The 11,154-nt window shown below is 38.6% G+C and overlaps 1 non-coding gene across 1 annotated transcript; it reads right to left on the minus strand.

The window, feature by feature from the left end:
- Positions 1-10,846: 10,846 nt before the first annotated feature.
- Positions 10,847-10,953, minus strand: LOC131238395 (small nucleolar RNA R71). The gene has a single exon (XR_009167801.1). It is a non-coding gene; the product is annotated as a small nucleolar RNA R71 (small nucleolar RNA).
- Positions 10,954-11,154: the final 201 nt, after the last annotated feature.

Raw genomic sequence — 11,154 nt, forward strand, 5'->3', positions numbered from 1 at the left:
CCTCTAGGACATCTCGGCATATTCCCACTTCAACTAAAGCGGTCATTACCGCAATTTCATACTCTGACACTCTAGAGACGTGTTTGGCCTACTTCCCTGATTTAGACGATGATATGATTAGGGAGATGGATGCCTTACTCGATGCGATGCTGGTAATTGAAACTAAATGGTGGAGATCAAAATTTGAAAAATTGCCCCAAACCATGATGATGCCTCTACGGTCTAGTGTCAAGGCATCGAAGCTTGACCTAAAATTGTTACCTGCTGATCTTAAATATGCATATTTGGGTTAAGATGAATCATATCCGGAGGTAATTTCTTCCCACTTGGATGAGAAACAAGAGAAAATGCTTATTTATACTATCAAGGAACACAAAGGAGCCCTTGGGTGGATGATCACGGGCCTCAAGGGAATCAATCATTTGATTTGTACTCATTGCATTCACCTCAAGAATAATGCGAAGACATCTAGACAACTACAACATTGGTTAAATCCAAACATGAAAGAAGTGGTTAAAGCTGAGGTGTTAAAGTTACGGGATATAGGTATCACATACCCTATGTCCGATAGCCATATGGGTGAGTCCAACTCAAGTGGTACCCAAGAAGTTTGGGATCACCATCATAGCCAATGCGAATAATGAACTTGTGCCAATTAGAGTCACTACTGGTTGGAGAATGTGCATCAACTACAAAAAATTAAATACTATTACAAGAAAAGACCACTTCCCATTGCCCTTTGTTGATAAGATTTTAGAAAGGTTAGCTGCTCATTCCTATGGCTGTTTTCTTGATGGATATTCAGGTTATAATCAAATAGAGATTACCCTTGAAGACTAAGAGAAGACCACATTTACATGCCCTTTTGGTACTTTTGCATATTGAAGGATGCCATTTGGACTATGTAATTCTCCCCACAACTTGTCACAATGCATGTCAAGTATTTTCTCTAACATGGTGGGGTAATTTCTAGAGGTCTTCATGGACGACTTCTCTGTCTTTGGTTCTTCCTTCAGCAAGTGCATTGAACATCTTAAATTGGCACTGAAGAGCTGTGAAGAAAAGAACCTTATGTTTAATTGAAAAAAAATCCATTTTATGGTTCAAAAGTGAATAGTCCTTAGACACATTATATCGTCTAATGGAATCGAGGTAGACAAAGCCAAAATCGATTCAATCTCTAACCTACCTCCACCCAAAAACATATGTAATGTGCGATCCTTACTAGGACACACTGAATTTTATAGGAGATTCATTAAGGACTTTAGTCTTATCTCTCATCGTTTATGTAATCTTCTTCAAAAGGATACTCCCTTTGGCGGCACTAAAGAATTCCTTAAAGCTTTCACCAAGCTTAAATGTATATTGACTAATGCGCCGATCATGCAACCACCTGATTAGTGTCTTGCTTTTGAAATAATGTGTGATGCAAGCAACTATGTTATTGGGGTGGTGTTAGGCTAGAGAAAAGAGAAGATGCCTTATGTCATTTACTATGTGAGTAGAACTTTAAATTCAGCCTAAGTAAACTATTCTACTACAGAAAAGGAACTCCCATCCATAGTGTTCACTTTGGATAATTTTAGGTCCTATTTGATAGAATCCAAGATCATTATGTTTACGGACCATGCGGCCCTGAAGTACCTTCTTTCTAAGAAGGATGTTAAGTCTCGTTTGTTACGATGGATCCTTCTTCTTCAAGAAGTTGACATAGAGATATGTGATGAGAAATGAGTGGAGAACGTAGTGTCCGACCATCTCTCCAGGCTTATCTTATCAGATTTCATGTATACGACACCGATAAATGACATGTTCCTTGATGAACAACTTTTTAAAGTCTCCCAATTACCTTGGTATGTTGACATTGTGAATTATCTTGCTACAGACGCAAGATAAAAAGAAATTCTACACCAAGGTTAGTAAGTTTATCTATGATGATCCATATTTATTCAAATATTACCCAGATCAAATCATTATGAGATGTATACTTGACAATGAATATTATAGCGTCATCTCCTTTTGTGATTCTCACGATTGTGGTGGCCACTTCTCGGCTAAGAAGACCACATCAAAAATTTTGTAGTGTGGCTTTTACTGGCCCACTATGTTCAATGACACACACAAATTTTTCAAAGCATGTGAACATTGTAAAAAATTACGAGGATTGTCCTATAGAAATATAATGCTAGTGAACCCCAATTCTTATAATTGAAGCATTTGATTGCTGGGGCATCGATTTCATAGGGCCATTCCCCCAATCTTTTGAAAATATCTACATATTGCTTGCTGTATACTATGTCTTCAAACGGGTCGAGGCAATTCCATGTTGGAATAATGACTACCACATGGTCATTAAGATCCTTAAAGAAAACATTCTATCCCGATTCAGAACTCCTCGAGTCATCATAAGTGATGGAGTATCTCGCTTTTGTAACAGGCCATTTGAAGCTTTGATGAAGAAATATGACATTTCACATAAAGTGAGTACCCCCTATCATTCTTAAACAAGCAGTCAAGCTGAAATTTCAAATAGGAAAATCAAACAAAATTTGGAGAAAATGATTAACTCAGATCATAAGGATTAGTCCCTTTAATTGACAGATTCTTTACGGGCTTACTGTACGACATACAAAACCCCTATTAGAATGTCACCCTTTAGACTTGTTTATAGGAAAAGTTGCCACTTGCTTGTGGAATTGGAGCATAAAGCATATTGGGTGACAAAGAATTTTAATTTTAATATTGATAATGCCGACTCGTTATGCAAATTATAAATCAATGAACTTAAAGAAATCTTAAATGATGCATATGAAAATTCTAGGATTTACACGGACAGGATGAACGTGTTCCATGATAGGAACATTCTTTGAAAATCATTCTTGCCAAATTAGAAAGTCCTATTGTATAATTTTAGACTTCACATTTTTCTTGGTAAGTAAAGATCTCGTTGGACCGATCTCTTCATAATTAAAACGATCTATCCTCATAGGGCTGTCGAGATTGAGAATCCAATAAATAGTAACATCTTTAAAGTGAATAGTCATTGTCTCAAACCATTTATTGAGAAGTTTGATTTGGAGGATATGTCCAACCCTCTTATTGATCCTGTGTATTAGGATTGACCTTCTAGTTTGATGGAGGTCCACTCATTATTGCTTTCTTAGAATTAGGATTATGATTGCTTTAGTTTATTTTAGTTTTTGTTTAGTACTAATCCTTTTTTAGAAATCAAAAGACTTCAAACCATTTCAGTTATCTTCCTCAGGTACTACCCTTATTTTCATTCCTCTTTCATTTTCGTTGTCTCACGTTGATTTGATTGCATGTATCTTAAAGATTTTAGCCGAGGGGGGCGGGGGATATTTTCTCAGATGGTGAGAAAAAATTCTTCGAAAATTTCAATTTCAAAACTCTTTTTGAAGATTGATATTGTACGTAATTGAATACATTTGGGTCTTCTAATGAATTGATTACTAGAAAAGTTCAAATATCAATTGAGTCTATTCCACAATTCATATTTAACTCATGTAATGTAAAATTTACTTGAATTTTTAATTTTAGCATAATAATTATATAAAATGTGATTAGGAATCAAGTTTGGAAATTCTTATCTACCTTAGGTATAAAAATAAGAAGAAAAGAATCAAATTAAAAACAACGACACCGGATCAGTTACCTATTATTCTCAAACTTGTGCTACAACAATCGCATATCAATTCCCTGGAGCTTCCTTTCCTCTGCCAAGGACTGATCTTGGTTAATGGCAGCTGATCATTGTACATTTGGGGTCTATGACGGGGAATCCAAACCGTCAATAATATGCAGAGTGCTTTACTTGTCCCACCCTATGGCCATTCCCCCCTTGAATGTTTATTATATTTTTGCATATCCTCTAAAAGGCCATAAACCAGACAGCTAGGATTGCCTTATCAGTATGTCTTTTCTACAGTGGACCCTCCATTGTAGGGCGGACCAGGCAGGCAATCTGGATTCACGGATGGAATGGCTTGGCGTCATGGCAGTGAGTAGCGATGAACCATCTAATGGTGTAACCAACTGGGCCCCATTTAAGACTATCTTGATATAATATTTACATGTAAAATATTCGTGGGCCCAAACGATTATTAGAATGTAATTAGTTTAAAGCGGTGGTCGGACCCCGCCAATGGAAAATCTTCAAATAATCATAGTTTTGCTAAGCCAGCTCATACGCATGTGCAAGGCTGCTAATGCACACGCCACTACTTGTGCCAATCTGGCACACAAGTGCAATATCTAAACCATCCATCAAAAGAGAATATTAGGTCTTTCTAATGGTCAGATGGCCCAAAGTTAATTGAACAAATGTAAGGTTGTGAAAAGGGTTGGCCGAAGTTTTCTAACCTGTCAACGCATTTATAATATCATTGCATGCTTATTGATTGGACCACCTCTATTTTTTGGCATGCAGTAGCATCTATACAGCAGGATCAACATGATCCATGGCTTGGATATTTTACATGTGTGCCACGCTTGTATAGGGGTTGGCGTGTGTGTTAGCTAACTTGGACGGGTAAATGTTAGCAAAGCTCATCATACCTTATTCCACAATCCACATACGACAATGATAACGCGTTTGGTTGTCCAATAATTACATAGACTATGATAACGCGTTTCGTTGTCCAATAATAATTACAAAAGTCCTAATGATGTGGCTTCCTTTTTGTCGTGGTTAAATTTCTTTGATTTGATAAAAAAAGGTCTCCACATAACTAAGCCAGACTATGATAAATAATAAAAAAATGAAAATTTTTAGTTGTCCACCTAAATTTATCCTATAATTGCACTGGTAAACTTGCACCTTTTAATTATGTGCATATGCCTTCCCTTCAAAAATCTTTACTATCATGTGCTGGTACACAAGTTAAGTAGGAGTTATTATTTTAGAGCCAACGGATTTGGTAATGCATATGCCACCGCATATGCATGTGTGGCACAAATGTCTAATATTCAAACCATCCAACCAGGTGTTTGCTGTATAGGTGTTGGTTGTCAACTCAGCAAGTGTGCCATAATATTAGTAATATGTTGACCGTTAAAAAAACTTTCGAATATTGTTTTTCCACCTATGCATATGTTTAGTTAAATAGGACCCGCTTGAGTAGAAGAGTAACTTGATTCTGGGGTTGGTAATCTAGATAGTGGTACCCTTTCGATGGGTGGCCTGGATATTGTTTGCCACGCTGGCATATATGATGGTTGTTCGTCCCCACCAGCGCCATTCCATATCATGACCAATTAGAGAGCGCTACGTGTGATCTGTACGGATATACGTGTTCCGTTAAGATATTTGCATATATGTACGGATATGATTTCTCGACAAATAGAGTCAATATCGTATTAGGTGGTGCCGTGTCCTACTAAAGTAGACGATGAGGACGTGATCATGCCTAAAAAATTACATGATAGGTGACAAGAGAAGAAGCAAAGATAGCAAGACCTAGAAGCATTCAGAAGGCAGTAGTGGAGAGCGGTTATAGCAACTGCCCAACCGTGGGAATAATTCAAAATAGTTGAAACAAAGCTATAAATAGAAGATGAATATAACAAAGGAAAATGTTACATTGTTGAGGGTCAAATATTGCATATTAGACCCCTAGTTATTACTTGGTTTTATGTACATGATAATGCTTAACGTTCTATTTTAATCATATTTGTGTTGTAAGGTGTATTTAAGATCTTGTATTGAAAATGGTACTAAAAGCATAGATTTGATTCTCAAGAATCACCAAGGCAAGGGATGAATTTTAGGAGACAAAGATTGAAGAATTCACATGCCAAAGCTTCAAGGAAACCAAGTGATTGAAGATAAAGAAGCCTGAAAATCGTTTTGAATGCAAGATCACGGGGTTCCCACCATCCATTTGGTACGAAACTTTATATTTAGCCTGAGTATCATAAAGTAATCGTACACGTAAAATTACAGCTATTAGATCTTTGTGGAAGTGGTCCAACGGAAAGATCAACCATAAATTACTAATTTGGGGCCCACCTGATCTCTGGATATGCCTCAATTTTGGACTCAACTCCTTAAACCATCTGGAAAAATGAATTGACGGTGTAGGTCTCTCAAAAATATCACTGTGGGGCCCACACGAGTGCTGCACGTGCACCACAAGGGTGCTCTCGCAGTGCACCGTACGTCAAGTCGGGTCAAAGTCGGTTTGACCCGATAGAATCCAAGTCCAAGAGAGATTTTCTCTCTCCTCTCTCGCAGCGTGCAGACGAGCATCCGCTGTGATGATGGGTGGCCCACAACCATCATCCGGAATGATGATCTGACCCATCCAACTTGTTCGGATGGAAATTTTGACCTAAACCATGTCGTCCATATACAGCCCATGCACACAAGAAGATCACGTTAAAACGCATGATGAACGACAGGAAAAAAACCCCATGGGCCACATCAACGGACAGCCAAAGACATCCATCTCCGACTGAAATTCTGAGGTGAATCCAATGGACGGAGTGGATTTCCTTGCCAGCTCCGTTCATGGGCCCACCAAGCATCACAGCACAAGACTGTACGTAGGTGGGTGCGAACGCAATTCACGGACACCGCCCGGCCACTGTGGGTTGTTGCGTGATCACAGTCAGGATCGGACCGATGATCCAGACTATCTAAAAGCTGGAGAAGGGGATTTCGACCATACCCATGTGGTCGGATCGAATGATCTGGACGATTCCTTCCCCTAAACTCACTTCAAACGCAACCTATCCTTGCATTTTGCTGCATAGAAACGTCCGGTCTAGTTGTGCAAACAGGAAGCTGCGTAAGCTCCAGCCGACTTATGGATACACACCTATAAAGAGGGGAAGCAAAGGAAAGGAGAGGGACGAACGTGTGGAGGATTGGACGTGAGAGCAAGAGAGAGAGAGGAGTGTGGAACGGCCAGCCAAAGAGTTTTTCTTTCCTCTTTAGTTTTTCTTCCTTTGATGTTTTTTTGAGAGATTTTAGTTAATCATGTCTATGATTGGCTAAACCTCTTAGCTAGGGCTAAGAGGTGAAGTTTGTAGTGTGATTGGATTTTTTCTATTACTTTTATTCATGTTTAAGTTAAACTATCTTTGATTCTAGTTTGATTATAAGGAATATTTGCAGTTTTTGATGGTTTGTTGTGACTTGAATTATAATGAATCTGTGATAGCTTTGAGTATGACCTTTTCATTATCAAGGTTGTGATTTTAGGAAATCCCGTTGTTCACCATCATCCATGGGCATGGTTGGATGACGGAATCCTTCTAATCTTCATAATTATCTTAAGATTAGTTGAGGATTGGTAAATTTTGTTGTTTGTTGTCTCATGGGCATGGTTTTGTGATGGAATCAATTCTAGTTCTCATACCTCTCATCCATTGAGAACTAGATCAAAGGAAGTTCATATTTGATTTTCAATGAAATATCTTCCAATTGGATGAAGATAAGACTCTGATTCCAGTTGTGTTCTTGAGTAAAGCACAGATCTCCCTGATCTCTACAAGTGGATCCTTGGAAACCCTATTTCCCACCTTTGAATTTTACAAGTTTTAGTTACATAATTTACAATTATCCTTTAAACTCTCCTGATTTAGATTACATCTTTTTCTAGTTCTAGTTCTAGTTATTTTAGAATACGTACACGGTTTACTCCCTGTGGATTTGACCTCGGTCTTACTGAGATTATTACTACATCGCGACCCTACACTTGGGGTTGTGAACAAGTTTTTGGCGCTGTTGTCAGGGAGTAACGGTTACGTTTTTCTAAGATTAGCTAGTTTTTAGATTAGTTTAAGATTATTTTTTTTATACTTTCTAATTTTAAGATTAGTTTAAAAATTAACCTAACTTTCTTGTTTTATAGGATCTTGATATAGACTTTCTAAATTGGTAATCTCTTTCTAATTTTTCTATTTTCTGTTAGGATTTAGAAACTTGTTATTTTCTGTTTTTAGAAACTGACTAATTTTGTGTGGTTTTGCTTGATTTTTAATTAGGAATGTCTAATTTGGTAACTTCTTTTTAATTCCCTTTCTCTTTTTAGATTTCTATTTCCTTTCTCTCTTTTAGGTTTAGGTTAAAATCTAAATTTGAAGGCTGAGAGTGTTTCATGCCCAAGTGGATCTGTGGTAACACTCAACATCTTTTGAGTGAAGGAGGATTGGTTGAGGGGTTATCTATCCATCGCAGGATTAGACACCACTCGAGATCCTTAGAGTTAATTGAAGTGACGGCTACAAATCAACCGGTAAGTCAACAACTTTAACATAGGGCTGAGGAAGTCCACGATGAGAATGAGGTGCATCAAGCACCCCCGCCTCGTACTTTACGAGATTATTTACAACCGGTAGGGGTGAGTACACCCTCAGGCATGGTTTTTCCAGTAAATACAGGACATATGGATATTGTTCACTCCCCAAGTATAGGGTTGTGATGTAGTAATAAACTCGGTGAGACCGAGGTCGAATCCTAAGGGACTGATACCTGTACATATTTGAAACTAAGTAGAGTTAGAACTAGACTAAGATGAAATCTAAATCGAATGAAATTTAGGGAATAATGGTAAAATAATTATCTAAAATTTTTAGAAATTAGAGGTACGAAACTAGGGATTCAGAGGATCCACTTGTAGAGATCAAGGAGATCTTATGCCTCCTTCAAGAACTCAACTGGACTTAGTCCCATCTTCATCTAGTTGAAGAGTATAACCGTGGAAATCAAGATTGAACTTCCTTTGATATAGTTTTTAAGAAATGAAAGGTATATGAATTAGAATGGATTCCATCAACAAACCATGCCCAGGAGATAAAGTAAATAACAAAATTAAACTAATTACCAACCAATCAACAATGTATGAAGGTTAGGAAGGGTACCGTCATCTGATCATGCCCAGGAGACGATGGTGAACAATAGGGCTTCCTGATGTCATAAACATAAAAAGGAAAGGAACATGCTCAAAGCTATCGCAAACCCATTGTAATTTTAGTCACAACAGACCGTTAAAAACTAAAAACATTCCCTTAATTAAACCAAAATCAACATCAGTTTAGTCTAAACAAAAGGCATAAGTAAAAAGTCTCCCATCACGCTACAAGCTTCACCTCTTAGCCCTAGCTAAGAGGTTTAGCAACCCAAGGACATGATTGCACTATACGTCAAAATAAATAATAAGAAGAAATAGTAAAAATAAATAGAAAATCTGAAATACTCTCTCTCTGCTCCTGACGTCCCAGCCGTGAATGCAAAGATAATGCTCACGTTCTCTCTCTCTCTCTCTCTCTCTCTCTCTCTCTCTCTCCTTCTCTCTCTCTCTCTCTCTTATAGGCAGGGAAGCGGTGGAGTTACGTCGGTGTGAGGAGTCGATGGAACTCTTTCGCAAAAGAGGCAATTTAGTTAGTCGGTGTACGAAAATCAAGGCCTGCGCAGCAACAAAAAGCACCCTTTGCGTAGTGGAAATTTTTTTAGTAAGAATCGAAGTCTAACATGGGATCCACTCTAGTCAGATGCCCTAGGCTTGGTCGGCCCCATCTTGGGAAGATTTTGAACGGCCAGGATCACCAGACCGATCCTGGCCACGAATGCAAAACGGCCCGAATCCTTCGGTCACGCGCGGAACAGAGCTTGCGAACTTCTTACGCTGTGATGATGGTGGGTCCCACTTCGCTATCGTTTTGAGAAATCCATTTCCATCCATTGTGATCCTCTCGAAAAACCAGTAAGAAATGGCTAGTTTTAGATTGGATTCGTTGTGGCCCACAAAATAGTTTGCTTCACTGTCCGTCCTAGTTTGAACAGCTGAAAACCAATCTTCATGATATTTTGCAATCTACCACATAAGCATGGGTTGTTGCCGCCCCATGGGATGAATGAACGGTCCAGATCGTTGATACAGGTGATGGGTGGGGCCCATTACTCAAAAACGGATGGACAACATTCGTCCGTTGTTTCCGTGTGTGAGACGATTTGTGTCAACGGGCGCTGACCAGTTTTCCTGATCCAGTGCACATCGAGTGCACTAGCGCTGCCAGTGGGGTCCACCCGTGATGTATATATGAAATATGATCCATCCATCTTCTTCCCCATCTAATTTAGAGGGTTGAGACCAAAATTGAAGTATATCCAGATCTTAGGTGGGTCCTAAATCATTAATTTATGGTCTGATCTGTCTGTTGGGTTACTTCCACAAGGATCCAATAACTGAATTTCGACGTGTGCAGTTAATATATGGTCTTCAGGTCCTGTATGAAGTTTCGAACTGAATGGATGGTTAGAACCCTTTGATCTTGCATTTTGGACGTCTTTCAGTCCACTTGAGCTTTAGTTTCTCAGTTTTCTTAGATCTTTGGCGTGTAAATCTGTCGATCTTGGTCCCCTGGGGTCTGTCCCTTGCCTTGGTGCATTCTAAGCATTAAATCCATGCTTTTAGCATCCTGATCTAGTCCAAGCTCACAATTATACCTTGCAACACAAACATGATTAAATTGGGCTATTAAACGGCACCATGTTCATAAATCCAGGCAATAACTGGGTCTGATATGCAATATTTGACCCTCAAAAGATATCAAGCCAGGGGTAATCCAACTCCTTTCAAAATTTCATGGACTTGAATTTGAAAATCCATATCTACACTTGAAAGAGTTTGATGAAATCATAACCACTCTATATTTTCCTAACGTGTCCGATGACATGGTCAGGCTGAAACTCTTTCCTTTTTCTTTGAAGGAGAAAGCTAAGATGTGGTTACATTTATTACATCATGGATCTATTGGTAGATGGAATGACATGACAAGGGAGTTCATAAAGAAAAATTTCCCACACCATAAGATGAACACCCTTAGAAAGTCGATCATAAACTTCGCCCAAAAGGAAGTTGAAACATTCTTCCAATGTTGGGAGCTGTTCAAGGATCTTATCAGTTCATGCCCACAACACGATTTTGAAACATAGCGCATTAAGAACTTTTTCTATGATGGACTAACATCTCCCATGCGCCAATTAGTCGATACAATGTATAATGGGGAATTTATGAATAAAAGTGTCGATGATGTGTAGGACTACTTTGATTAGCTTGCTGAAAACACACAATCATGGGACGTCTCCCCAAAATCAAACGCCATGTCTAGGCCGACTCAATCCAA

This window comes from Magnolia sinica, chromosome 2 (genome assembly GCF_029962835.1).
Source record: "Magnolia sinica isolate HGM2019 chromosome 2, MsV1, whole genome shotgun sequence".
NCBI lineage: Eukaryota > Viridiplantae > Streptophyta > Magnoliopsida > Magnoliales > Magnoliaceae > Magnolia > Magnolia sinica.